General features: G+C 36.7%; 1 protein-coding gene and 1 pseudogene across 2 annotated transcripts in view; one reads left to right on the forward strand and one right to left on the reverse strand.

Moving 5' to 3' along the window:
• The window catches only part of LOC145642003 (uncharacterized), an 87873-nt gene that overhangs the window by 34323 nt on the left and 27440 nt on the right, over positions 1-26110 (forward strand). The gene's annotated exons all lie outside the window — the stretch shown is intronic.
• Positions 10773-12375, reverse strand: LOC145562461 (peroxidase 57-like; annotated as a pseudogene). Its single transcript, XR_014094392.1, has 4 exons — positions 12136-12375; positions 11851-12030; positions 11572-11736; positions 10773-11434 (listed from the first exon to the last, which is right to left on the reverse strand). The product of XR_014094392.1 is annotated as a peroxidase 57-like (transcript).

Raw genomic sequence — 26110 nt, forward strand, 5'->3', positions numbered from 1 at the left:
AGGAAGAGGAAGACCAACCTCCAGAAGAAACTGCCCATCTATGCTTGATGGCTAAAATCGATGAAAAGGCAAAGCTGAATGAGCTAGAATCTGAGGTATGGTTTTCTCAAAAAGAGCTTAGACATTTTTCTAAAGAAAACCTAATATTAGCTATTTTAGATATTCAAGAAGAACTGAAAGAATTACATAAAGCTAAACAGAAAAGTGATGAAGCTCTGGTTACTTTTAAAGAAAACAGTTAGTGGGCTGATAATTTGAAATTTGATATTCAATATAGATTCTTTAGTCTGTTTGATGATAATAACTATTTAAAAGAAACTATAGACAGGTTGAAACATGATAACATAATGTTGAATGTGGAACTATCCTTGATGAAACTCTGTCTTAATGCCTCTGATTCTGAAGTTCCTCCACTGGCTCAATATCCGAATTTTGAAAAACTAAAATCTGACTTGGAAGATATAAAAGTGGATAAAGCAAGACTTGAGGGGGAACTTGAGAAAGCCAGGAAAGGCAAACAACCTGTAGATTATAGAGTTCCAGATTGGATTACCAAAGCTCAAACCAAAAGAACTGAAGGTTTGGGTTTCAAAAAGAAATTCCAAAAGGAAAAGAAATATGTTGACCTGCCTAGTAGTATAGTTTGCTATTTCTGTGGCAATACTGGGCATAAACAAGTTAAGTGTCCTAAGAAAGAAAAGAGTACACAGAAAAATGAAAAACATGTAAAAGTAGATTTGGATCGAAAAGAATAAACCTACTGTTGTTACACAGGAACCCAAGGAAACCTGGGTTCCTGAACCTAATAATTGATTTCTCATGCAGGTTCCAGTGAGGGGGAACAACACTTGGTACCTCAACAGTGGTTGTTCTAAGCACATAACTGGAGATAAATCTAGATTTCTCTCACTGGATGCCTAATATGGGGGAACTGTGACCTTTGGTGATAATATGACAGGAGAAATAGTTGCTATTAGCAAGGTAGGAAGGTCAAGTTCCCATGCAATTGATAATGTATTTTTGGTCGAGGGTCTCAAACACAACTTGTTGAGTATTTCACAATTTTTTGACAAAGGTAACTCCGTAATCTTTACTTCTAATAAGTGCAGAATCATTCACAATGACACTGGGAACATCATCTTAGAAGGAACTCGTAAAGGAAACACATATGTTGTTGATCTTAACGAAGTTCCTAATAGCAGTTTAACATGTCTTAGTGTCATTGAGAATGATCCTCTATTATGGCACAAGAGATTTGGTCATGCAAGCTTTACTCTACTCGATAAATTGAGATCTAAGGAACTAGTGGAAGGACTTCCATGTATTAAGTTCTTGTATGACAAAGTGTGTGATGCTTGTGTTAGAGGAAAACAGACTCGAGTTTCTTTTAAGTCCAAGAAAATGGCAAGTATCAGAAGATCTTTGGAACTTGTTCAAATGGATCTATGTGGTCCTATGAGAATCCAAAGTAGAAGTGGTAAGAGATATGTTATGGTTATCGTTGATGACTTTTCAAGGTTTTCTTTCTTGTTGGTAAAGATGAAACGTTTGATGAATTTGTAGCTTTTGTCAAGAAAGAACAGAGAAGAACAAGAAATCCATTGATATATTCTTAATTTGATGTACTGAATTTGAAAATTCAAAATTTGATGTTTTTTGCACTGAGCATGGAATGGATCACAACTTCTCTGCTCCAAGGACTCCTCAACAAAATGGAGTGGTGGAACGCAAGAACAGAAGCCTTGAAGACATGGCTAGAACACTGCTGATCTCAAGTGGCTTGCCTAGGAACTTTTGGGCAGAAGCAGTAAATACAACATGCTATATTCTTAACAGAGTATCAGTTAGAGCCATCACCAAAAAAACTCCTTATGAGTTGATCAAAGGAAGAAAACCAAATATTTCTTACTTTAGATCTTTTGGTTGTAAATGTTTTGTTCATAACAATGGTAAAAGGAACTTGGGAAGGTTTGATGAACGTAGTGATGAGGCTGTATTCTTAGGATATGCCTCTAATAGTAAAGCATATAGAGTCTATAATAAGAGGACAATGTGTGTTGAGTAATCTGTACATATTATATTTGATGAAACTGAACAATTTCTAAATGATATACAGGAGTGTGATAATTGATTTGGGTATTTTTACCCGGCCAGGTGGCCCAATCAGAAATTGCCATGTGTCATCAGTAAAGGTGTCATCTGGACCTATGAGATGATGACACGTGGTGGGCGGACATTCTTCTGCCCTAAAAAGATTGATGATCCGGCATGGACCATTCAGAGGGCGACGCGTGTCACCCTAAAAGATGCCCAAAGGCCTTTTGGGCTTAGTGACACGTGTCACTCAGGCATTGCCTCTGGAATGGCGGCCTTCAAGGGCCCAAACCTTGAGGAGCCGTTTTGCGGCGTGACCTAATCCCTAGGTCACCAGATCCTAGGGAGGGCACACTTTCCAAAAGGACTCTATAAATAGGGACAGTTCTTACATTTATGACAAGACAGAGATACACGCAATACAAGACAACACGTCACTTACTCATTTATTACAGAGTTGTCGTTTTTGAAGAACAAACATCACTTTACCTGAGCTTGGAATCCGAGCAGATAACTTTACTTCCGCACATTTTATTACCGAACGCTTACTAACTTAATCTTCGGAGGCGGACCACCGACCATCCGGCGGTCCGTTTGCTTTGCAGGTATAGGCGTCCTTTGCTGAATCCAGTCTCAGTGTTGTAACTCTCCCAAGGGACAAAAACACCCGAAACAATAATGATTTCGAAATTGGACTTGTCCGCAAGACAGATCCAGATTAAAAATCAACATCATTGCAGAAGCAGCAAGTTGAAATTGTTGAACAAACGAATTAGGAAGCAAATGAAGAACCTGAAATGGAGAATGCACCAGGAACAGAATCAAAATCAGATTGAGGAAAATCCTGATGAAGTTCCAACTGAGGTTCAAGAACAAGTTCTTACAGAAGAACCAGTCAACAATGATCAGGAAAGATTGTATCTAGTGAAGGACTTTACACCTAAACGATGGAAACATCAGAAGTCACATCTTGTGGATGCAATCATGAGTGATATTTCAAAAGAAACTCAGACCAGATCTCAACTTAGGAACTTCTGTGCATTCTATGCATTCCTTTCTTCCATGGAACCTAAGAATTATGTTGAAGCTTTAACTGACGTAGACTGGATTAATGCTATGCAAGCTGAACTAAATGAGTTTGAAAGAAATAAAGTATGGCATCTGGAACCTAGACCCAAAGATGAGAAGACAATTGGCTTAAAGTGGGTGTTTAGGAATAAGCTGGATGAGCATGGTATTATTGTTAGAAATAAAGCAAGACTGGTTGTACAAGGTTTCAATCAACAAGAAGGAATAGACTATGAAGAAACATTTTCACCAGTAGCCAAGTTAGAGGCTATTCGTTTACTTATTGCTTTTGCTGCTTATATGGGATTCACGTTGTTCCAAATGGATGTAAAATGTGCATTCTTAAATGGTTTTCTGAACGAAGAAGTCTATGTGGAACAACCTCTTGGATTTGAAAATCCAGAGTTCCCAAACCATGTCTACAAGCTTGACAAAGCTCTCTATGGGCTAAAGCAAGCTCCTAGAGCATGGTATGAAAGATTGTCAAAGTTCCTATTACAAAATGGTTTTAAACGTGGAAAAATAGATAAAACTTTGTTTTTAAAATCAAATAGAACTGACATATTAGTTGTACAAATTTATGTTGATGATATTTTGTTTGGTGCAACTAATGAATCTTTGTGCAAGTATTTTGCTGACCTTATGAGTGGAGAATTTGAAATGAGCATGATGGGAGAATTAAAATTCTTTCTCGGACTACAAATAAAGCAATCTGAGAAAGGAATCATGATCCATCAACAAAAGTACATCAAGGAACTGATCAATAAATACAAACTTGAAAAAGCTCAGACAAATGATACTCCAATGGGTATTTCAACCAGATTGCATGATGATCCATCTCAAACTTGTGTTGATCAACCGGTGTACAGAGGTATGATAGGATCTTTACTTTACTTAACTGCTAGTAGACTTGAAATATCTTTCAGTGTAGGTTTGTGTGTCAGGTTCTAAGCAAATCCAAAGAAGTCTCACTTGAAAGCAGTAAAGAGAATCCTTAGATACCTAAAAGGAACTGATGATTTGTGTCTCTTCTATCCTAGAAGTGACTCATTTGATTTACATGGCTTTACTGATGCTGACTATGCAGGTGATTTGGTGAATAGGAAAAACACTTCAGGTATGGTACAGTTTTTAGGACCTTGTTTAGTTTCTTGGGGTTCCAAGAAGCAAAACACAGTTGCTTTATCTACAGCTGAAGCTGAATACGTGGCAGCATCAGCATGTTGTTCACAAGTACTCTAGATAAAACACCAGGTTAGAGATTTTGGTCTTATTTTTGAATGTGTACCTATCTACTGTGATAACACAAGTGCTGTATGTATTTCTAAAGATCCAGTTCAGCACTCTAAGGTAAAACACATCCACATTAGGCATCACTTTCTAAAAGATAATGTGGAGCAAGGGAATATTAAATTGGAATTTTGTAATACGGAATATCAACTTGCAGATATTTTGACCAAACCCTTGAATAGAGAAATATTTGAGAAATTGAGACTAGAACTTGGAATGATCAAGCTGAATTGATTGCTTCTGAAGTTCCTAGATATGGCAAAGTCAAAAAATAATGGAAATAGAGCGAAAAGAGCATTTAACACAATTTTGGTGTGCTAAGCATAGCTGAAGTGTCACCGTTGTTAACTACCAAAGGTAAGTTCATTAAATTGCCTAACTGTGTAAGTTATTAAATTTATACATTGCACATATGTAAAAAGCGTGTTCCAATTGTGTATTTATAGAAAGTTTCTTTTAAATTAAAAAATTTTTGAAAAGAAAAGTTTTTTTTTTGGAAAGTTCATCCAGTAATTTCAAAATTGGAAAAATTAATTGAATTTGTTCAATTAATGATTGAACAGTGAAATCCCTTAAAATCCTTCACACTGCTTCATTAATTATAAAAGGTTGATTTCACCCACCTCTTTCACCTCACTGTCAAATCAATTAACCCCTTCTCTGTAAAAACTCTCTTGAACTTTAAAACCTTCCCTAAAACAACAATGGTGATCATTGCTGAAATTGTCTCATCAGAAAACTCTCAACACTCCAAAAACACCATTCAAGAAAAAACATCTCCTTTAGCCATGGTGAACTACAAATCATCTTCTACCTCAAACAAAACTCCTGAAAACCCTAAAAACCCATCTCCAAAACCTAAAGAAGTAGACAGTAAGAGTGATCAAGGAGAATCCTCTGTCTCAAGTATTCTTCAACGGCTAAAAGAGTGGAAAGAGAAGAAACAAAGTGAGAAGTCTCTTGAAGAGCAATTCGAAAAAGTTGACGAGTTTGCTCAAAGAAAAAATTCAGAAGAGACAAAAGAGGAGGACGAAGAAGAAGAAGAGATGAATGAGGGAGAAGAAGATAGAGAAGATCAGAATAATTCAGAAAAGGAAGAATTTGAAAAGGAAGATGAAGAAGAGGAGGTAACTGATCAAACCAAACTTGAGTCACAGGCAGGGAGGTATGTTGTAGGACATCACATTGATTTAGTTTGGTGTAGGAAAGCAAGATTTTTAGAATTTCTTGATTTAATTAAGTTCCAAGGCTGGGAATTCTTGCTATCAAGAGTCTCAGCAAATTATCTGTACCCTGCTGATATGACTGAGTTCTGTCAAAACTTTCAAGAAAAATTAGGGGTAATTTCGAGTGTAGTTGATGGGGTCAAAATTGAATTGAATATTGAAACCCTAGGTAAAATTCTGAAAACACCTACTGAGGGTTATGAGTCATATATCAAAGGAAAGGCCAGTGTCAAAGTAGGTAACTATTTGACAGGTGACATTGTTGAAGCCCTAGGTGGTCAAAGGGGGAAGAAGGTCATGAGTCACAATGATCTGAGTCCCTTGAACAAATTGTTGTTTAACCTTGTAAAGAAAACCATTCTTCTTAGAACTGCAAAGAAAGGGGAAGCATGTCTGATGGATATGGCTGTAATTTTCTGTTTGTCTAAGAAAATTAAGGTCAACTTTCCTGCATTGATGTACCAGCATTTAGCACATTGTGTTCCAAGTATGACAAAAGTGGAGTATGGAGCCATTTTGTCTATTGTGTTTGAAAATGCTGGAGTGGTTCTGAAGGGAAAATATGGGGCTTTGGATGAAAAGCCAGAAAATGTGATCAATGAGGAAACTTTAGCTGGATTGAGTTTGGAGGTTGTGAAAGGAAAAATTCAAAAAATAGAGAAGGGAGAGAAAAAGAAAGAGAAAGTGACTGGGAAAAGAAAGGAAAAGGCGGTGTCTGAGCAACCTGTAAGAAAGAGCAGGAGGATTTCTACAAGTACTGTTCCTCAAACAAGCATGGAACAACCACTGGAGTTGGATGTTGAGGAAAGTATCCTCAATGGGCAAGTTGCATAATTGGTGGACAGGATGGAAAGGGTTGAGAATCAGGTGAAGAATTCTGCTGGAAAACTTCAGATACTGACCCTGGAAAAGCTGGTGCAGGAGCAGGGGAAGGAGTTAAAGGAACTCAAGAAAGTGATGCTGAAACAGGACAAGGAACTTCAAGAGCAAAAGAAGTTTAAGCAAGAACTGAACAAGGCTCCTGGTGAAACTCAAGAGTCTTAAAGAGAGTCTGGAAGCTTCTGCACAACAGACAAAGGAGGACTACAAGAAAATTCTGGAGTTTCTTGAAACCTAGCCTATCCTATTCCTTTTCAATCTATATTCAGCCTAGCCTATTTTCTCTGTATCAGTCATGAACAACTTTAATTTCTGTTTAAGTGTTTGAACAATTAATTTTGATTGTAAATTTTCTAAAATTGTTCAACTGGAAGATGAATCTTTTGGTTTTTAATGATTAGTTAGAACTTTGCTTATACTTGTGTGTTTATGTATTACTGAACTCTTATGCAGTAAAGCAGAACCTGCTTGAGGTAGCTTAGCAGCGCTGCCTTCAGTTTCCCACACTCGATGAATTGCTTGTGGGGCTGTGGCTAGATGCTTAATAACTTGAAAAACAAGACTTTTTGATAATGCCAAAAGGGGGAAAAGAAGAAGCAAACTTGGAGGCTAAAGTTGTTCTGGGTTCTAGTTAATAAAGTATCAGATATTTCTCTGATATGATACTGAAGTAGTTTAGTTTGTTTTGGCTTATTTTGTTTTGTTTATTTTTGCTTATTTTTTTTCCTTTCTCTTAGTTTATTTGTTTTGTTTCTGTGAGTGTTTAATTTTCTTTTTCAATAATAAAAAAAAATCAAAAATACGACCTTCTATTTTGTTTAACTTGTTTTAGAGTTTGCTTAAGTTTGTCATCATCAAAAAGGGGGAATTTGTTGAAGCATAGTGGTTTTGATGATGAGGAACTTGAACTAAAAGCAAACTCAACTAATAAAGATTCTCTAGTGTGTGATCAGTCTAGGTGAAGTATGATCTTGGTGATTGAAAAACCATCTGAAACTAAGAATACATGAAGAAGATCTTTATTGAAGAAGTTAAACAAATCAGAGGAAGAGTTCTCTAACAAGAACTAAGTTCCCTAACAGGAACGTTCCCTAACAAGAACTTGAAGACAAGCATTTTAAGTTCTTTGGTGGAACTTGATATGCTAGGAGCCCAAGTAATCTACCTGGTCAAAGTGCGGCGCAGCAATAATAGTTAAGGTTTTATCTTATAAATTATTGTTAATATGTTAAGTAGGTTAGTGCACGAAATTTATTAGAAACGTGATAAGTTTGCTGGGTAAATAAAATAAATATGGAAAAGAATAAAAGATAGATTTTAGGAAAAGATTTTCTAAAAAGATTTTTTTCTCTAAAGTCGGTTTGTTAAAAAGATAAGTCTTCTTAATAAATATCTTTTTAATCTTATTTTCGAAAAAGATTTTATCCCACCTGATTTGCTAAAACCGCGTTTAAAAGATAAGTTAATTTAACATATTTATCTTTTAAGAAAACCTACTTTCTATACGAGTGTTACTTGTATAAATAGTAGAGAGAAAAATGGTTTAGGTTTTTGTGAGTTTATGCGTGAAGAAATCACAGTGCTATAATTGAGTAAGTTTACCAAGCTTCTAACTTGTCATATTAGTGTCGGATTCCGTGCATTGCTTACCTATCATACTAGGTGTCTTATATTTGTATTGGTTGGGTTATTTGGGTGAATTTATAGCTTGAGTTACATACAGTTTTGTGTAAGCTTCTAGGTGAGGCTGTGAGTTTTGTACTGGGGTGGTACGAGTAGTTGTGCTTTGGCAGTACGTGTAGTACTTTGGTAGTACGAGTGAATCTAAGTGTGGGGCTTAGATTGGGTAGGATAGGGTCCTATCAAGTAGCAAGTCCAGTGAGAAACTTGTGAAATAAAGGTCTGTGTCTAATAGGTTGTAACTTGGTGTTTGCCCTATTATAGTGAAATGGTTTGTGTTTGAAATCCCTAAGGTAGGGTCGAGGTTTTACTTCCAGTTGGGCCCTGGAAGGTTTCCTCGTAAAATATGTGTGTTTTATTAAGTTCCTATACGCATTGTTTATTTATCCGCAAAAAGTAGTCATTAGGAACTCTATACAATTCACCCCCCTCTTGTATTAATCGTCTCAACTAACAATATTGTTATAATTATGTTGGACCCACGTGAACAAATACATAGCTAGGTTGATTCGATTATATTAACTAACAAAAGATTAAAGCTAATAAGTGCTTCTTTGTTAACGGCTTTACATTCGTATTTTCTACAGCAGTATTATTTTACTGAGTCAATTGTTCTTATTATCGATTAAGCTTGGATTAGGCACATGCATTAGCTGTAATCATAATGCATTATTATATGCTAATATTGTTCATAACTTAGCCATCATATATGATAGATTAAATATTTTAGTGATACGACCGAATGTGGGTTGAGGAAAGAGGAGTGTAAAAAATGAGTTAATATTTTGGAGCAAATCTAATTTGGATTCTTTCACCATTAAGGACCTTGTTTTTTTCCTCGAATTAAAAAAAGGGTAATGTTATATGTAGCCCTAAGGACTACTAGTATACATAAGCATTAAATATACTCTTGAAAATTATACAAAATTAGGAATTTATGACAAAAACACCCATAAATCAGTGTTATTGGTGTTTATATTTTGATGATTAAAAAAAAAAAAAAAAAAAAGGTGAAACATCAAAACCCACAATCTCCCAATACTCACTTATATAAAAAATTAAATAATATAGCTTAATATTCATGATAATTAAATTCATCTTTGCATTTAATTTTAATGAACTTTCATGACATTCAAAATGATACAGTAGTATACTCCATATTAGGTGTAATTTATTTATTTATTTATTTTATTTATTTTTTTTACCGCCATATTAGGTCTAAAAATTTTCAAACAATTGACACTACTAGAATCCGGAAAAATAAACGACGGTTTTTCTACGACAACTAGCAAAACTGTCGTAATTTTTTTATTCTACGACGGTCTTAGTAGCTGTCGTAATATTATAACGGATTTTGTTAACTATCGGTGATTTACAACGGTTTTTGGACAATAAAACTATCGCAACGGACATTAAAAAAAATTAATCAAAATTTTAATATAGCTGTCGCAAATTACGACGGTTTTAAGTTGTCGTAAGCTTTTTTTTGCGACAACATTAAAAACTGTCATTGAAATTAATTAGTAAAATTGTCGTAATTATTTTTTGCGACAGTTAAACTGTCGTAAAAATTAAATTTTACGACTCATCTAATTACGACAAACTCATTGTGACATTTTGCCGTCGTAACTAATTTTTGCGACGGTTTAAGTCATTTTAGCGACAAATTTTGGCTGTTGCAAAATTGCTAATTTCTTGTAGTGTGAGTTTCATTTGGAGCAAAGTTATATATTTCCTCTGTTCTTTTTTATTGCAGTATGAGTGATTTCATTCTTGCCAATATATTACTTTGGCTATTAATATTTTTAATTATCATTTTAAAATTGATATTTTAAAAATAGATTTCGAGATGAATATAACTAGATCACATAGGAGTTATTGTTTTTTACGGATAAATCACAAAAAAATGGCCAAAGAAAATTAGGTAAATATTGTAAAACAGTAAAAGTCCTTATGGTAGGTGCAATCATTTTCTCCATTTTTGTCTTTTTATTTATTAATTTTTTTTCTTCTAATTGTATGAAAAAATGTTCTTTTTAAAAAACTTTAAACCATTTATTTTCTTTTCTTTTTTTTTTTGGGAATAAATGCAATTAATAATTTTAATGGATACAGATAAATATTACAACCTACAAGTTATGAACTCTCCAATTTTAAAGTATTCATCAATTGAAAGAATCATGCATGATTGTGTTAGCAACTTCAAGAGAAAAAACAACGTGAATTGTCCTACCTAATAAAAACGAGTATGATAGGTCTAATAAAAAAACACTTTGTATATTTTGTACGTACTATGTACATAAAAATGCCGAAAAGATTTGGACAATTAATTTTTGGTGGCATGCTGACTAATTTAAGTACGTATATTAATCATATACACGTTTGAATGTAACTGGACGACTGGATGACGATTCTACTTAATTAAAACATGTCATCGAGCCAATGTGAGTTAATTACTATAAAACAATAACGTTTGATCATAAGAAGTCATTCAGAGATAGTTTAAATGATCAATGTGAGTTAATTACTATAAAACAATAAAGTTTGATAATTTGGAAGGGAAGTCAACAAGAGTAAAAAACAACAATGTATTTTTATCTGTATATAAGCATCCCTCAGGAGGATTTTCCCGAGTTTATTATCACGTATAAGAAGTTTTAACATAAAAATGATGCAAAGATGGAAATAACAAAATCAATTCATCTTTATCCAATGACAAAAATAGTGATAGTGTAAATAATTTGTAGTGTTGTGGTTGAAATCTTGTCCAATAATTGAGATACACTAATTCACGGAACCACAAGTTTTTCTGATCTCTCCATGATGGCCCGTAAGGACTCCGATTCTAGCCATCTTGACCATGGCCGGACCGAACTCGTTCAAAAATTTATAGGGACTTTTGGCAAGCCCCTTCACAATGCCTTTAGTTAGAGGACTTATAGCCATGTTTTGGTCAATCTCTAGGGTGCCATTGTGTGCTACTATTTGCTTGTAATAGGCATTGTCCATCTTAAAATGACTGTTTGGAGTTTGGTCAAGGAATGCCTCATTGTCGCTTTGACTATTGAGAGGACATGTGTTTCGCAAGACTTTGAGAAGTGATGAACTTATGGTTGGATCTGGTTTGTGGGTACCATGGAAGTTATACAGACGTTTTTTAAATGAGTGACAGTGTGCAGTTCCAGCAGTATGTCCTCCTGTAAATTTGTAAGTAATTAATATAGCTTTAGCAGATAATTAAGAGCAATTTATAGATTTGTTGTTATTATATATGTGACTCTTGGAATTTACTTCGTAGAATTTTGCTTAAGAAAATGTATTCGTTTATTAATACCTAAAAGAACGAAAAGTCACGCTTATTAAGCCCTTTTTTGGCAAACAATTGAATGGCTTTATTCACAGGAATTGTTGGAGGAGGAAGGATTGCTTCTGCTTCTTTGCTTAAAGATACACGTCCATCTCTTCTTCCGGTTTCTACGTCATACCATTTTCCTCCGGCCTTCAAATATTACATAAATAACAATCGCACATACATAATTAGTTAAGTGTAATAACAAGCGTAATATGTAGGGTTGTTTTTTTGAAAGTGTAAAATATAAAAGAATTTACTTACCAAGAAAACAGCAGCTCTTGCTGCTATAACAAGGACATCAGTACAAGAGACAACTCCTGGACAAACTTTTTCTACCACCTCCTTAATTTCACCAACATCCTCAATTCCGCCAAGTTTTTTGTTTACTCGTGCCATTTGCTCTGTATGTTTTCCCTCGAGCAAAATTGATGCATCACAACCCTTTTTCAATCAAACAATTTAATTAGCATAGAATTTTAAAAAAAATGTAAAAAAAAAAAAAAATAATCATGGAATTCTTTCCATTTAAATTAGTCAAATACATACCCTAACAAAGCAATCATGGAATGACAGACGAATAAGATCAGATACAATATCGGGATCCTCCCTGATCTTCTGTTGAACTACTCCATAGATGACTTTCTCGATATTGTGTGATCCACACCTGCCATTGTAAAACCCAACTCTTAGCTTATTGTTTCCATAACAATGACCAACAAGGGTCATTAGGATGAGCCCAAGAGAAAGCATCAAAGAAGGCGAAGCAAGCCTCATTATTATTTAATTATTTTCCCCTAATTACTATATGTTTTTATTACAAGTGTGTTTAGCAAGGTTTGCTAAAATGTCTTATTTATAGTGAAGCCAAAGCTTAAACCTTCGGAAGATTATGGGGCATCTAGGGCTGCTGGATATAAAGAATCTTGTCAGCTGTATGTGCTTATAATATTCACGTTCTTATTATTTTGGTTAACTTTAATCTTAAACGGTTGTTTTATAGTTAATAGTTGTATAGTTGTATTGTTATCATTGCTAAAATTGGACCGACGTGATAATAATACTAGTTTGATTTGGTTATAGTAACAAAGAAATGCTTCATTAGTATGGTTGATTAATCCCCAGAAGAAACCTGCTTTCGTATTTTTCTACTAGATCAGTGCATTATTTTACTAGGTTAATTGTTCTTATCGGTTGAACTTGGATTATGCACATGCATTTGCAATAATTGCAAATGTTGTACTACGTAAATTATTTGGGTTTTTTTTTAAAAAATATAATAAATAATGCATGATATATTATTATATGTTTTATTTGTTCAAACATAGCCATCTTATATAATTGATCAATTATTTGCTAATACTAATTTGTGTCTAATGGAGAAAGGACTGATTAAAAATTTTGAGACATTGACCAACTATATAACACCTCCCCCTTAACCAAACAATTCAATGAAACAAGGGTTTTAAATTATTGGGCACTCACAGTAAGTTAATCAACAACAAAGGACAGATATATCAAAGCCTACTAAATTACTAGTAGTATAATTTAATCGTCCATGACTCCATGATAGATGTTGCACAACAACTCCTATGGCAATGTGGCCAATTTCTATCACTATAATTTTTATTATTTTTATTATTATTATTATTTTTTATTTTGTTATTTTCCTTATTTTCCGTTTGGCTACATTTTATTATTTTTGATTTGTTTTTCATAGTGGGAAGAAGATTGTCTGAAAGATTGGCAGGAAGTTTACTAACATATATATTCCTCTGTTCCTAAATAGTAATTGACACATTAGATTTTTTCATTATACATACACTAACTTTGACCTTTTTTTTTTTTTTTTTTTTTTTTTTAATTTTTATTATTTTTTTAATATTGTATAAAACACAAATTTTATCATAAGATATATTATTAAATAGGTATTAATATAAAGTTTTATAATATTAACTTTTTATATTTTTTTTATTAATATTGATGATATTTATATATCTAAGGTAAAACTAGTACATTAGCTTGTGTGCCCAAATTTAACTATGTCAATTATTTAGAAATGAAGGGAATATTAGAGTTGTTTGTTAATCCTCTAATTCTCATACTTTCTCTGTTCTTTTTGACTTGACATGTTTCTTTTATCACGATTGTCAATTCAAAACTTTAATGATTAATATCTGTAGGGAATATTTCAAGCATTACCCCTAGCTAGAACCCCACTGTGATCATACACTTAAGCATGGTGCCGTCCAAAGGGAAAGAAGATAGAGCAAAAGAGTCGTCAACAAGTTTTAGGAACTTGTAAACCGTTCACAGGGTGAAGGTTACACCCCTTAACGATCCAGGAGATCGTGAACTCCAATAGGTCTGGAACCATGACTGGTAGTTCGGGGATGAAGGTACAAATCCAACCTAAAAGAGAATGAACCTGCCCTAATAATAGGCCTCTACTTTATTTTGATCGTATTCATGTGCGCTTTCTGACTAACATACAATCAACAGGAATAACCCTAAACCTGTTTATCTATGTTGGTTGAATATTAATGCACAAATAAAACTATTATTGGCGATCACTTGAATTATAATCAAATTAACCCTAAACAAGATTATTAATTATCTTATTAAGCGTGATTACAAGTACCGATTCCCTTTAAACATGCATAAAAGGCGTTACCAAGCAATAATAATAATAAAATATAAAGCAACATAATAATAATAATAAATAATAACAATCATGAAAATAAAAATCATCATAATAAAATTAATCATGATTAACATAATCATGTTAAAGCATAATAATAATAGCAAGATCCTAGGCATGATACTAACAAGATTAATAACAAACCCTAGTATGTCACTAAACAATAAAGATGAAAGCTTTAACCCTAGCATACTAACATGAATATTAGGAAAGAAAATAGGAAGCATCACAGGAAACACAATTGTCATGTTTGATATTAGAAATTATAGTTGTTACCCTAAACATAATACTAGGAAGATCAAAACACCCTAACATGACACTAGGAATCATAATAACAACCTAGTCATGATTTCTACATCATAATAACAATATAACCATTAAAAGCACTTACTTGGATGTCTCGTACCTCTTTCTAATAACAAAATACACACGTTAGTAAATTCAAGGGAATAATAAAACAACAATTAAATTAAATAATTGAAAGAGAGATTTGGGACCAAACCCTTAAAAATTAAAACCTTTCACATCTAGGGCGAAGGCAACTTCGTATTATGCTAGGTGTTTCTTGGTCTTGTGAATGCGGAATTTTGTATGTAAAATTAGAGAGCAGAATTTTTAAAACTAGAGAGAAGAAGAAAACTAAAGAATAAAAGAGAATTAGAGAGAATTGATGATCGTTGATGATGAAAAACGGAGGTTTTAGGAGGCTATTTATAGAGAAAATCAGCCAAACGGATAGAAAAACAAATCAGAGTTTCGACGAGGATAAAACAGATTAGCGCCAGACGCTAAAGCTAGCGCAAGGCGCCAAACAAGCGCTAATATCTGTCGTCAGACGCTAATTATTAATTTTCACGCGTTTTCTTAATTCAGATAAAATTTAGCCGTACAGAAGCGCAAAATCGTATTTTCCTTAAAAACACTCTTTTATTCTGATTAAAACTCTAAAAAGTCAACCAAAGTCAATTTATCAATGCTAATTGAATTAGGAATGAAAAGAACCTTCTAGAAGAATCTAGAAGACTAAAATCAATTCTAATTGCATTAGGAATGATAAATCCATATTAGGCCCTCCTCTAGATCATTGGGCCGCATATAAGGATCAAACCGAACCTTGTTTAGTAATTTGGCCATAACTTCCTCATTATTCATCGGAATTGGGCTTATAATATATCGTTGGAAAGCTCTTTTCAAGCTTCATCCAACTACACCATTATTGGACCCTTGACAAGGACCAAACCAAACTGGACTGGCTGTTTTCTTAAAATAGGTTTTCAAAAACAGAGAGAAGAAAAGAAATTAATTAAAACTATCCGCAACACTAGACTTTCCACACCTTCACTTTATTCGATTATGATTCGACGTCACTCATCACCGGGTTTGGTTTTAGGGAGACACAAATGGGTGTCTACAGAAGCCCCCACTTTGACTGAGTTTGGAGAAACACAAGTTTCGAAAACAAAAGTCAAAGTATCGATAGGGACGAAGAATTATTCAGAACGTTCTGCGATCCTAAATCACTCTTGTAACGTCGATACCTGCAAACTAGCGTTAGTTAAACAGATAAAAGAGTTAAGAAACGCGTATCTTACACCGTCGAGCACACGTCTCTGAAAGTAACCGATTTGTTGCTGCATTCACTACAAACAAATGTCCATATAGAAACGGAATTCTAGCGACGGAATTTTACACGTTTCTAAATTAGAGACGGAATAAAAAAATCCGTCTCTAAATTAATTTAGAGACGGAATTTAAAAATCCGTTTCTAATTTAGAAACGGAATTAAAAATTCCGTCGCTAAATTAGCAACGGAATTGAAAATCCGTCTATAAATTAGAAACGGAATTTTTTTCCGTTGCTAAATTAGCAACGGATTTTTTTTTTCCGTTGATGAATCTAGCAACGGATTTTTTTTCTGTTGCTAAATTTAGAGACGGATTTTTTTTTCCGTTGCTAAGTTAGCAACGGATTTTTTTTTTCCGTTGCTAAGTTAGAGACGGAATTTTTTTTTCCGTTGCTAATATGAGCAATAGATTTTTTTATTCCGTCTCTAGATAATTTTTTAAACTAATTATTTAAAATATTACATTAGAGACGAATTATGTAAGTTAGATTCATCTCTAAACTAGAAACGGATTTTCAAATCCGTCTCTAATTTAGAAACGGATTTGAAAATCCGTTTCTAAATTAGAGACGGATTTTAAATTCCGTTTCTAAACTAGAGATGGATTTTAAATTCCGTCTCTAATATTTCTTTCATTTATTATCAATTATGTGCGTAAAAGTAAACAAATAATATTTGGTATAGTTGGTAAGAGTATCAATATTTGATATTGAGGTCACGGGTTCGACTCCTACTAACAATAATATTGCGATTGGAGATTCAAGGAGCGTTACATGGAAAGCCGAGTCGGGTTGACCCGAGTGAGGTCGACCCAAATAGCAGCTTTTTTTTCGATTGAAAATATTTTTTTCTGTTGCTAAATCTAGCAACGGATTTTTTTTTTCCGTTGCTGAATCTAGCAACGGATTTTTTAATCCGTTGCTAAAGCTAGCGACAGATTTATTTTTCCGTTGCTAAATCCAACGACGGATTTATTTTTTCTGTTGCTAAATCCAGCGACGGATTTTTTTTTTCCGTTGCTAAGTCTAGCGACGGATTTTTTTTTTGCGTCTCTAAATTCATTTAGTGACAAGTCTCAAATTCGTAGCTAGCTATGTCTAGCGACGGATTTTTAGAAATTAGCAACGGATTTCACCTGTTGCTAAAAGGTCAAATTTTTGTAGTGATTGTTGTTTTATTTTTTACGACCTCCTGCAAGCTAGAGAATGCCTCCTGAAGACTGCTATGCTTGTAACTGCCTCCAATTCTGCCATGATAGACTTCTGCAAGCTAGAGAACCCCATCGAAGATTGCTTCGCTTGAAACGACCTTCTAGCACTTTGTTACCATCTTCCGCAAGCCAGGGAACACAATCGAAGACAACTTCGCTTGAAATCACCTACAGTTGTTTGTGACAACTCTCCGCAAGCTAGGGAACGTTGCCGAAGATATCCTCGCCTGAAGTTATCTTCACTTGTTGCGATAATATTCCGAGGAAAATTACCGAAGACCTACGCTTGTCGATCTTTTAAAAGCTCGCTTGAACTTTGCTTCCGCTATGCCAGTACGTCGGTGCCTTCTGCTGCTTTTGAACCTGTATGTTGGTGCCTTCTGCTGAATTTTGAACCAGTATGTTGGTGCCTTTTGCTGTATTTTGAACCAGTATGTCGGTGCTTTGCGATGAGCCAATGCTTATGCGCTTTAAGCTTAGTGAGACGATCATTCTTCAGGTCGATCACTTTATGTAATTGTAATCAAGCCGATTACTAAATCAGGTCAAATTGCTTAGAGGGGCTAACTGGCGTACCAAGGAACCCAAAATTGTTGTAAGAGGTCGAAATAACCGCACTGAGTGGCTGAACAATCTGTCGCCGCTGAAATACTGCTGGCGCCGCATATTTGGCTCTAGCGCTAGGCGCTGGCACTAGCGCCAGGCGCTAAACCTTATCGTCTGGCGCCAAGGCCTGTCGCTTGGCGCTAGAGTCGGGATTTCCATATATACCCCTTTCTTCGTCATTTTCGCTGCTGCTGCTCATTTTTGCTCGAGAAATCGCTGTGAACTTCAATTCACTCATGCTCGTTTGTTTCTCAACTGAATTGGCTCAAATTTGTTGCAAATCAAAGCTTATTCCCTCCATTTTCCTGATCTATGTAAGTTTTCTCTAAACTCACTCCGGTTTTAATGAATTTCGCGCATGTTTGTTCACGAATTTCTTGAAAATTCGAAACTTGAATTGCTTAATTCGCTTTGTTTGTCAAATTTTATGCCATGAAATTGCTTTATTATGTTTATATATTGCCTTGGGAGTAATTTGAGACTTGTTTGACTCAATTTGGTGAAGAAACGAACAAATCACCATTGTTGGACCTCTTAAGGTCGGGAATACAATGTAGCTTGTTATTGATGTTTTTGCTAGAAATTCTTGTCCAATTTGTCATAATATTGCAAGAAATTGTTTGAATGCTTGAAAAAATGCCGTATATGCTCAATTTGAAATTGTGCTCTATTTTAGTACTACGTACTCTGTTTTTTACGAACATAGTATCATGCGGCTAGGCGAACCTTAGATACTATAGAACCTTAATTTATTATGATTTTTCACAATGTAGCATGGCTAGACAGTGAGGTTCGGGTTCACGGTCCCGAGACGCGAGACGGGAGAATGAGCCCGTAGAGGAGGACGCCGACCTGTCCACTTCTCTCGGTCCCCTCCCTGAGTGGGATGAGCGGACTCTGTACTTCTCCCCCGTCCACCATATTTCTGAGAGGGTGCGACGTGGGATCACGGTTGGTAGGACGCGCTACCACGACTTAGGTTGCGATACCCTGGGCGACCTGTACAAGATGTACATCGGCATTGACGGAGAAGTGAGACTTCTCTGGGAGTCTTGCGGGTTGACTGCGCTTTTTGAGACCTCGGAGGCCATGATTGCCTCTAGCGGGGGTCAGCACGTAGCTCGTGCCCTGGTGGAGTTCTTTTGGGACACCACCAACACTTTCCACTTTCCTTGGGGTGAGATGATGGTCACCCTGACCGACTTTAGTCTCATTACGGGACTGGAGTTTAGTTCTGTTGCGCTGCCGTTCGACAACGAGATCAGCGTCTTTTCTCCTGAGGTTGAGGAGCTGTTGGGTCCGATTGCTGTTCGGGCTCGTGCTGAGGTAGAGTCGACCCAGTTCAGCGCCAATGTGATTCGCCGTTTGACTCTAGCTGCGACTTTCGAGGATGATGCGACCATCCGAGAGCAGCGGGTGCGCATCTTTGTGCTTATCTTGCTGTCAGGGACGTTTTCCCCTAACAAAGGTAGTAGAGTGCTGCTTTACTACCTACCTACGGTCCGTGATCTACACTTGATCGGGACTTATGAATGGGCCAGCTTGGCCTTTGCTGACTTTGTTTGAGAGTTACGAGACTCGTGTCGACACCTGTCCTTCACGGGGAACGTCGCTCTGTCCGGCTTCTGGAGAGTCGTAGAGGTATGCTTTATCTCCCATAAAGTTTATCTCTAAGCTCTGGTTAGCACTTGCTTATACTTTTTTCCTTTTGTAGATTTGGTTCTACGAGTACTTTCCCTTAGTTGCGCCGGCGAGACCATCGCCGCGCAGATTTCCAGTGAGTGCCTCTTGGGGCGGTCGCCGCGCTGGGATGTCTACTGCTTATATCCGAGATCAGATCACCTCGGTATGGTTCTTTGCATAGTTGAACACTTTCGTATTACCTTTGATAGATTCTTATCTGATAGGCATTCTTTGCAGGAGCCTGACGTGCAGTACCTGTCGTGGAACGGCTTGGTTGTCCCTGGATTAGCCGCGCAGTATACTGCTGAGGGTCGATATTTCTTAGGTTCATATGGAGCAGTCACATATCTTGGAGAGAGGGTTGCTATTCAGCATTCCTCGGACACCTTTGTCGTTCCTGCTCCTCCACCGCGTCACATATTCAATGGCGCGAGATTGGTGAGCATGTCAGAGAGAGCTGGTACCCCTTGGCGATCTTATACGATCCCTGAGCGGTGCTATGAGGAGGAGCTACTGTCGTTGTTAGCTCTAGTGCCTGTACTGGCTGAGGAGATGGCGGTATGATTTTCATCTTTTACCTTCCGTTAAGTAGCCCCCAAGTAATGTTTTACTGACTTTGATTTGCTTTTGTCAGGCTGGACCTACGGAGTTCGTGCCACCTCGTATGTCCATCCATTATCAGGGGACATACGGGCCGATCGAAGAGATGATTCCTTCGGCTCCTAAGGGCGAGCGCTTCGTGGAGCGGTCGATTCCTCGTCACCAGACTCGGGTAAGCTTTATTTATTTGCAATTTTTGCCCATGTATGTTATGCATCATTACTGACTTTATTTTCTTGACAGTTCTCGCGCGAGGTGGTCACGGCGATGGCACGGTTGTAGGCGTCGTTCGAAGTGCGCCTACGTAAAACCATGTTGTGAATATGCTTGGCACTCATAGGAAGTGGGATTTGACATAATACGATTAGGGACAAATAAAGTAGGGAGCCGCCAACAAGTTTTTAAGGAACTTGTAAACCATTCACGGATCATAAAAAGGCAACCACGATAAGGGACAACGATAGGCAACAACGATTGACCCGTAAAGGTTACACCCCATTCATAATCCATGAGATTACTAACTCCATATGGTTCGGAACCACGAAAGGAGGATCGGGGATGATGGTACGAACACTACGTGAAAAAATGAATTTGGCACCGGTTCAAACCCGGCCTAAGGCAGCGGTTTGAACCGGTGCCAATTTGAGGGGTGCCAAAAAGGGGTTTAAAAAGGCACCGGTTCAAACCGGTGCCAAAAATCTGAATTGGCACCGGTTAACCGGTGCCAAAAAGGCCTACATGAAATTATTTCAAAGTTTTTGGCACCGGTTAACCGGTGCCAAAAAACCCCCAAAAATCAATTTTTTTTTTTTTTTTTTTTTTTTTTTTTTTTTTTGTTGTTGTTGTTGTTGTTGTCGTCATTTTTTACTTAAAAATTAAATTGACTAAAATAAATAAGAACAACAACATATTAATGGAATATCATTGAATATAACCGAAATTTACAGTATATAATCAAGAAAAAATTACAATATACGAATTATAAAATTAAACAATTACAACATATAAATAAATAAAAAAGAACTACAATATAAATAAAAAAAAAATATTACAACATCACAATAAAAAAAACCCCAAACATCTAAATCAATATTCTTGATTCTTCGATTATGTGCAATATTTTGGGCTTGCAAAGCAAATAGTATACCTGCGCCAATTAGTTCATCAAACAAAATCAATTAAAATGTAATAGCTGCAAAAATTAGTTAAAAACCCAGAAAATTAAAAAAAAAATCGAAAAAATTAAAATCGAAAAAAAATTAAAATCGAAAATTAGTTAAAACCCAGAAAATCGAGAAAATCCAGAAAATGAAGAAAAAATTAAATTAAAACCCTGAAAATCGAAAAAAATTAAAACCCAGAAAATATTAAAAAAAAAAAAAATATTAAAATCAAAAATTAGTTTAAAAACCCAGAAAATTAAAAAAAAAAACGAAAAAATACCTTGAAATCGAAAAAACAAATAATAATCGAAAAATGAATCAAAATCGAAAAACAAATAATAATCCCAAAAATTGAAAAAATACTCAAACCCAGAAAAAATTTAAATCGAAAAAAACACAGAAAAAAAAAACTTGAAATCGAAAAAAAAATCAAAATCTAAAAACAAAACCCAGAAAACAACCCCAAAAACGCATGCATGAACCCAAAATAACGATTATTTTAATCGAAAATTAACCAAGACAAATTGAAATGCTAGCAATAACCCATAACTCGATTAATTAACCAACAAAAATCGAAAATAAAATCGAAAATTAACCTAGAACTCGATTAATTTGGGAAGAACGAAACGGTGGTCTTGGGTGTTGGTCTTGGTGGTGGTCTTCGCCTCTTCAGTGGTGGCCTTTTGTGGTGGAAACGAGTGAGAAGGGGAGGATAATCTGGGAAGAACGAAAGAGGAGAAAGAGAGAGAGAAGGAGATGAGATCGAATTGAAGGAGATGAGATCGAACAGAGAAGAGAGATAGAAGGAGGAGAGAGAAAGAGAAGGAGGAGAGAGAAAGAGAAGGAGGAGCGGCTGAGGAAGTGAGGGAGATTTAGGGTTTTCTTGGGTTTATATGGGGCGGGTTTTTTTTTTTAATTATTTAGATGAACCGGTTTAGTGGCACCGGTTCAAACCGGTGCCCTTTGTATTTTTGGCACCGGTTTGAGCTGAACCGGTGCCATTGCTCTTGAACTGAAATTCCGTCCATTTTTAGGCAGGTATTTGGCACCGGTTTGGCCTAAACCGGTGCCTTTTGGGGGTTGCCTTTTTGTATTTTTCTACTAGTGGAAGTGAGTCATGGAGTCACTTCGCCCGTATTGGCCTCTACTCGATTCTTATAGTGAAAAGTGATTCATGCGATCTCAATGGCATACAAACAAAATATTCAATTTTCTCCAAACTATTATTTAGCTAAATTGGTTGAATATTAATGCAACACATAATTCTAAAATATTAGTGATCACTTGATTTAACAACAAGATTAAAAAGGAACTTAAACCGGTCGTCCAAATTATCTTATTAAACGTGATTTTCAATTACATATTCCCTTTAAACATGCAATATGGTGATCATAATAATAAAAATAGAGTAAACATTAATATTGGAAGCAATTTAACAATAATTCCAACAATATAAAATCGTTAGAAAAATAATAGAAATAAAAGGAACATAATTCTTACTTTGATTCTGTTTGCTTGCAACTACAAAATAATAAACGAGTTAGTAACTTCAAGGAAATAATAATAAAACAATAATAAAATCAAATTAAATAAAGTAGAGTTGATTAAATCAAAAGAGTAAAGGGATAGAATACGTATCTGGCACCAGTGTATCGATGACAAACGAGTTTGGCAGCTTCCTATGCTTGAAGGAATCCACCGGATGATGTTCGTTGAAACGCTTTCCATGCCTGAGGAAAGCCGACTGAGGAATTTGGTAGCTTATTAAGCCTGAAGAAATCTACTGGATGATACTTTTCATGCCTGAGGAAAGTCGACATATGAATTTGGTGCCATTCTATGCTTGAAGAAATCCACCGATAACGCTTTCCATGCTTGAGGAAGGCCGACTTGGCGGTTTTCTATACTTGAAGAAAAATCCACCGATAACGCTTTCCATGCTTGAGGAAAGCCGACTTGGCGGTTTTCTATACTTGAAGAAAAATCCACCGATAACGCTTTCCATGCTTGCGGAAAGCCGACAACTACTGTAATCGTTGAAATTTGCAAGTGTATGATGGTTCGATTATCCCCGAACGTGGGCCGCAGATGATTCACACTTCAAGTCGACTATCCAACCATATTAGGTGTTTAAAATATTGACAAAATTGACTTTGACGCTTCCTAGGGGCAAAATAGTAATTTTGATACCCTTCAACCGTCAGTTAGAATTTTCAGCGTAATTTTACTGAAAAATTAACTGTCCGATTTGCGCGGAAAATTGTGCAATTTTGGTCAAAATGCCAGGAATATTCGCTGCCAGCTTCGAAAAGTGTGCAGGACAGAAGCCTGAACTCCGTGCCACGTGGATCAATCCCGCGACACGGTGCTCAATTGCCGTCAGACGGGAGGAATTCCCGTGACGCGGGATTCCTTTTGGCACAAAAATCCCACGCGCCTGAACACTGTTACTCAGTAACGGGAAACGTGGAACGGTAACGGGGTCGTGTAACGGTCATTTTTTGGCTTTAAATATCAGACACTGCTCCCATTTTTTTTGATTCACCATTTCTCTTTCTTCTTCTCCTCTCACTTCTCCTCTCTTTTTTTGCTCAGATTCCCGTGTCACGGCGAGGCTGCACCGGCGTACTGCCGTTTATACCGTGTCACAAATCCTCTCACCGTGACACGGCGGCGCTGCTGGTTCTTGTTTCTTTTTTTTTTATTTCCGCTACTGCTCATTGCTGCTGCTGCTGTCGCCGCCACCTGAGGTCGCCGCTGCTACCGCCAGAGCTCCGTAAAGTCCCAGGCTCACCGTGACACGGTAACCAAAGCCCGTGTCACGGCTGTTGCTGACCGTGTCGCGGCGGTTGTTCTGCTGTCTTCACGGCTTTTCGAGTTTTGGAGCTCAAATTTTCATCAATTTTGCTTTAAATTTTTGCTACTTTCTTCATTTTTTGGTTCTCCACAAGGATCTATGTAAGTTTCCTTTGATTTTTGTCTCGAACTTGTTTCAAATGAGTAATTTCATGAAAAAACCCTTAAAAATCAATTTGGGGATTTTTTGATTTTGAGGTTTATGTTGAAATTCTTGCCATGAATTTACTTGTATATGTATGTATGTGTGTTTGTGAGCGATTTGAGACAAAAATTGCATGATTTGGTGAAGAATTGAGCAAATCACCATTTTTGGTACTACTTGTGGGAAATGGTGTTCTTGTTGTTCATGTTGTTCTTTTGCACTTGAAATGATGACATATTGGTTGTAGATCTTGTAAAATGTGCCATGATGCGTCGATCTATTGTTTTTGTGAAATTTTGAGACATGTTTTATGTTGTGTATGTACTACATTATCATGGACAACATAGTATCATGCAATTAGGAGAACATAGTATTAGTTCGTCATGGAGAAACTAAATACTATAAATAATTCCATTATTTTGCTAATTTTTATCCTTGAGGTAAAAAATTTAGCGTATAATAGAAAATGCAATAAATAACTAAATAACTTAGGAAATGATGCTAAGCATTTAGGTTTTTGTTAAAATGCAACTCGATATAACTAACTAAATATCTTAGGAAATGTTGCTAAGCATTTAGATTTTTATTTTTATAATAGCATGCCTAGACGACGGGATCGCGATATTTCCACTCATGGCCGGCGTCAGGCTTTTCGGGAGGACACTCCCACGATTCCCGAGGGTATGGATGATGACGTGTTAGAGTCTGAGCCTCGACCCTCTACGGGTAGAGGTAGGTGGGCTTCACCTCCGTGGACACCAGACTAGTTGGTTTTCTATCGTGAGAACCACGTTTCTCATCGTCCACTTGCCGGCATAGTTGACGGCACGCTTCGCCATCACAGTTCTGGAGCCGGAGATTTGATTCCTCGACTTCATCAGATTACCACGAGGGATCCTGCTACGAACGCCTTATGGGAATCAGTTAGTCTAGTAGACTTTTATTCGGCGATCGTAGGGTTTCGCAGCCCCCGGGGTTGCGGTGCGACAGTCGTTCGCGCGTTGTTGGAGTATTTTTGGGATACCACCAACACTTTTCATTTTTCTTGGGGTGAGATGACAGTGACCCCTCTGGACTTTAGCATGATCAGTGGTCTACGCTTCACTGACCGGGCCGTAGCACAGATGTTTAATCTTTCTTGGGGAGCGGCTGAGGCAGCCGATTTGTTAGGTCCGATCGTTCAGCATATCAGGACTCAGCCGGTGTCTCGAGGTGGTACTAGGAGCGGGCGATCAGAGTTGGCTTCGGTTCTAGCCCGTGGTTTTGACATGGAGGAGACATCACCTAAGCAGCGAGTGCGGATCTTCATTTTGATTCTCATTTCCATGCCTCTTTCTCCTGATAGGAGTTCGCGTGCGCTCGTTTGCTATCTTCCTTCTTTAGTCAGGATTAGTGAGATAGAATCCTTTAGCTGGGCCAGCCTCGGATATGCCGACCTTCTCTTGTCGTTACGTCATGGCTGTAGGCAGTTGAACAACGAGTCCCCTGTCACTGTCTACGGTTTATGGAGAGTCGTAGAGGTGACGATCCTTTTCTCTTCTTGTTTTATTTTAATTTGTTCGACTCATGTCCTCAAAGATTACTTTTCATTGCAGCTATGGTTCTACGAGTACTTTCTAGGATTGGCCCCTCGACGGCGTCGTAGAGCGGTTCATGACTTCCCTGTCGGGGCCAGCTGGCGTGACCGAGGAGAGTCACAGGTGGAGTCTGTCTCTGCGCTGCGCGGGCTGCTACGCCGAGGCACCTCTTCTGTTGGTGTAAGAATTACTTTTGTAGCCTGTTATTTTCTATCTTGACGTTATTTCCGGTCGTGCTTCATTGCAACTTTTTATGGTTTTCAGGTTGCTATTGATGTCCAGTATCGTCCTTGGGCTGAGATGACTAATCTTCCCAAGGCCTTGTAGCTTTCTGCGTACCGCACTGTTTTTGTTGGTAC

Source organism: Chenopodium album, chromosome 1, assembly GCF_948465745.1.
Source record: "Chenopodium album chromosome 1, dcCheAlbu1.1, whole genome shotgun sequence".
In the NCBI taxonomy this organism is placed as follows: Eukaryota; Viridiplantae; Streptophyta; class Magnoliopsida; order Caryophyllales; family Amaranthaceae; genus Chenopodium; species Chenopodium album.